Genomic DNA, 4,706 nt, shown 5'->3' with positions numbered 1-4,706 from the left:
CTCTCCTGGTATCAGGAGCTTGAAAACCTGGTCATTTTTGACGCGTTTTCTGGCTCGATCGACACGGAAAAGCATCCTCCTGCGTTGGATGCTCTCCTGGTATCAGGAGCTTGAAAACCTGGTCATTTTTGGCGCGTTTTCTGGCTCCATTGACATGGAAAAGCATCCTCCTGCGTTGGATGCTCTCCTGGTATCAGGAGCTTGAAAACCTGGTCATTTTTGGCGCGTTTTCTGGCTCCATTGACATGGAAAAGCATCCTCCTGCGTTGGATGCTCTCCTGGTATCAGGAGCTTGAAAACCTGGTCATTTTTGGCGCGTTTTCTGGCTCCATTGACACGGAAAAGCATCCTCCTGCATTGGATGCTCTCCTAGTATCAGGAGCTTGAAAACCTGGTCATTTTTGGCGCGTTTTCTGGCTTGATTGACACGGAAAAGCATCCTCCTGCGTTGGATGCTCTCCTGGTATCAGGAGCTTGAAAACCTGGTAATTTTTGGCGCGTTTTCTGGCTCGATCAACACGGAAAAAGCATCCTCCTGCGTTGGATGCTCTCCTGGTATCAGGAGCTTGAAAACCTGGTCATTTTTGGCGCGTTTTCTGGCTCGATTGACACGGAAAAGCATCCTCCTGCGTTGGATGCTCTCCTGGTATCAGGAGCTTGAAAATCTGGTAATTTTTGGCGCGTTTTCTGGCTTGATTGACACGGAAAAGCATCCTCCTGCGTTGGATGCTCTCCTGGTATCAGGAGCTTGAAAACCTGGTCATTTTTGGCGCGTTTTCTGGCTCCATTGACACGGAAAAGCATCTTCCTGCGTTGGATGCTCTCCTGGTATCAGGAGCTTGAAAACCTGGTAATTTTTGGCGCGTTTTCTGGCTCGATCGACACGGAAAAGCATCCTCCTGCGTTGGATGCTCTCCTGGTATCAGGAGCTTGAAAACCTGGTCATTTTTGGCGCGTTTTCTGGCTCGATTGACACGGAAAAGCATCCTCCTGCGTTGGATGCTCTTCTGGTATCAGGAGCTTGAAAACCTGGTCATTTTTGGCGCGTTTTCTGGCTCCATTGACACAGAAAAGCATCCTCCTGCGTTGGATGCTCTCCTGGTATCAGGAGCTTGAAAATCTGGTCATTTTTGACGCGTTTTCTGGCTCGATCGACACGGAAAAGCATCCTCCTGCGTTGGATGCTCTCCTGGTATCAGGAGCTTGAAAACCTGGTCATTTTTGGCGCGTTTTCTGGCTCCATTGACACGGAAAAGCATCCTCCTGCATTGAATGCTCTCCTGGTATCAGGAGCTTGAAAACCTGGTAATTTTTGGCGCGTTTTCTGGCTACATTGACACGGAAAAGCATCTTCCTGCGTTGGATGCTCTCCTGGTATCAGGAGCTTGAAAACCTGGTCATTTTTGGCGCGTTTTCTGGCTCGATCGACACGGAAAAGCATCCTCCTGCGTTGGATGCTCTCCTGGTGTCAGGAGCTTGAAAACCTGGTCATTTTTGACGCGTTTTCTGGCTCGATCGACACGGAAAAGCATCCTCCTGCGTTGGATGCTCTCCTGGTATCAGGAGCTTGAAAACCTGGTCATTTTTGGCGCGTTTTCTGGCTCCATTGACACGGAAAAGCATCTTCCTGCGTTGGATGCTCTCCTGGTATCAGGAGCTTGAAAACCTGGTCATTTTTGGCGCGTTTTCTGGCTCCATTGACACAGAAAAGCATCCTCCTGCGTTGGATGCTCTCCTGGTATCAGGAGCTTGAAAACCTGGTCGTTTTTGGCGCGTTTTCTGGCTCCATTGACACAGAAAAGCATCCTCCTGCGTTGGATGCTCTCCTGGTATCAGGAGCTTGAAAACCTGGTCATTTTTGGCGCGTTTTCTGGCTCCATTGACACGGAAAAGCATCTTCCTGCGTTGGATGCTCTCCTGGTATCAGGAGCTTGAAAACCTGGTCATTTTTGACGCGTTTTCTGGCTCGATCGACACGGAAAAGCATCCTCCTGCGTTGGATGCTCTCCTGGTATCAGGAGCTTGAAAACTTGGTCATTTTTGACGCGTTTTCTGGCTCGATCGACACGGAAAAGCATCCTCCTGCGTTGGATGCTCTCCTGGTATCAGGAGCTTGAAAACCTGGTCATTTTTGGCGCGTTTTCTGGCTCGATTGACACGGAAAAGCATCCTCCTGCGTTGGATGCTCTCCTGGTATCAGGAGCTTGAAAACCTGGTCATTTTTGGCGCGTTTTCTGGCTCGATCGACACGGAAAAGCATCCTCCTGCGTTGGATGCTCTCCTGGTATCAGGAGCTTGAAAACCTGGTCATTTTTGGCGCGTTTTCTGGCTCCATTGACACGGAAAAGCATCCTCCTGCGTTGGATGCTCTCCTGGTATCAGGAGCTTGAAAACCTGGTCATTTTTGGCGCGTTTTCTGGCTCCATTGACATGGAAAAGCATCCTCCTGCGTTGGATGCTCTCCTGGTATCAGGAGCTTGAAAACCTGGTCATTTTTGGCGCGTTTTCTGGCTCCATTGACACGGAAAAGCATCCTCCTGCATTGGATGCTCTCCTAGTATCAGTAGCTTGAAAACCTGGTCATTTTTGGCGCGTTTTCTGGCTCGATCGACACGGAAAAGCATCCTCCTGCGTTGGATGCTCTCCTGGTATCAGGAGCTTGAAAACCTGGTCATTTTTGGCGCGAAAAAGCATCCTCCTGCGTTGGATGCTCTCCTGGTATCAGGAGCTTGAAAACCTGGTCATTTTTGGCGCGTTTTCTGGCTCGATCGACACGGAAAAGCATCTTCCTGCGTTGGATGCTCTCCTGGTATCAGGAGCTTGAAAACCTGGTCATTTTTGGCGCGTTTCCTGGCTCGATCGACACGGAAAAGCATCCTCCTTCATTGAATGCTCTCCTGGTATCAGGAGCTTGAAAACCTGGTCATTTTTGGCGCGTTTTCTGGCTCGATCGACACGGAAAAGCATCCTCCTGCGTTGGATGCTCTCCTGGTATCAGGAGCTTGAAAAACTGGTCATTTTTGGCGCGTTTTCTGGCTCGATCGACACGGAAAAGCATCCTCTTGCGTTGGATGCTCTTCTAGTATCAGGAGCTTGAAAACCTGGTCATTTTTGGCGCGTTTTCTGGCTCCATTGACACAGAAAAGCATCCTCCTGCGTTGGATGCTCTCCTGGTATCAGGAGCTTGAAAACCTGGTCATTTTTGACGCGTTTTCTGGCTCGATCGACACGGAAAAGCATCCTCCTGCGTTGGATGCTCTCCTGGTATCAGGAGCTTGAAAACCTGGTCATTTTTGGCGCGTTTTCTGGCTCCATTGACACGGAAAAGCATCCTCCTGCGTTGGATGCTCTCCTGGTATCAGGAGCTTGAAAACCTGGTCATTTTTGGCGCGTTTTCTGGCTCCATTGACATGGAAAAGCATTCTCCTGCGTTGGATGCTCTCCTGGTATCAGGAGCTTGAAAACCTGGTCATTTTTGGCGCGTTTTCTGGCTCGATTGACACGGAAAAGCATCCTCCTGCATTGGATGCTCTCCTAGTATCAGGAGCTTGAAAACCTGGTCATTTTTGGCGCGTTTTTCTGGCTTGATTGACACGGAAAAGCATCCTCCTGCGTTGGATGCTCTCCTGGTATCAGGAGCTTGAAAACCTGGTAATTTTTGGCGCGTTTTCTGGCTCGATCAACACGGAAAAGCATCCTCCTGCGTTGGATGCTCTCCTGGTATCAGGAGCTTGAAAACCTGGTCATTTTTGGCGCGTTTTCTGGCTCGATTGACACGGAAAAGCATCCTCCTGCGTTGGATGCTCTCCTGGTATCAGGAGCTTGAAAAACTGGTCATTTTTGGCGCGTTTTCTGGCTTGATTGACACGGAAAAGCATCCTCCTGCGTTGGATGCTCTCCTGGTATCAGGAGCTTGAAAACCTGGTCATTTTTGGCGCGTTTTCTGGCTCGATTGACACGGAAAAGCATCCTCCTGCGTTGGATGCTCTCCTGGTATCAGGAGCTTGAAAACCTGGTAATTTTTGGCGCGTTTTCTGGCTCGATCGACACGGAAAAGCATCCTCCTGCGTTGGATGCTCTCCTGGTATCAGGAGCTTGAAAACCTGGTCATTTTTGGCGCGTTTTCTGGCTCGATTGACACGGAAAAGCATCCTCCTGCGTTGGATGCTCTTCTGGTATCAGGAGCTTGAAAACCTGGTAATTTTTGGCGCGTTTTCTGGCTCCATTGACACGGAAAAGCATCTTCCTGCGTTGGATGCTCTCCTGGTATCAGGAGCTTGAAAACCTGGTCATTTTTGGCGCGTTTTCTGGCTCGATCGACACGGAAAAGCATCCTCCTGCGTTGGATGCTCTCCTGGTGTCAGGAGCTTGAAAACCTGGTCATTTTTGACGCGTTTTCTGGCTCGATCGACACGGAAAAGCATCCTCCTGCGTTGGATGCTCTCCTGGTATCAGGAGCTTGAAAACCTGGTCATTTTTGGCGCTTTTTCTGGCTCCATTGACACGGAAAAGCATCTTCCTGCGTTGGATGCTCTCCTGGTATCAGGAGCTTGAAAACCTGGTCATTTTTGGCGCGTTTTCTGGCTCCATTGACACAGAAAAGCATCCTCCTGCGTTGGATGCTCTCCTGGTATCAGGAGCTTGAAAACCTGGTCGTTTTTGGCGCGTTTTCTGGCTCCATTGACACAGAAAAGCATCCTCCTGCG

The sequence above is a fragment of the Anopheles moucheti genome, chromosome 2, assembly GCF_943734755.1.
Source record: "Anopheles moucheti chromosome 2, idAnoMoucSN_F20_07, whole genome shotgun sequence".
Classification (NCBI taxonomy): Eukaryota; Metazoa; Arthropoda; class Insecta; order Diptera; family Culicidae; genus Anopheles; species Anopheles moucheti.
This window is presented reverse-complemented; position numbering follows the sequence as displayed.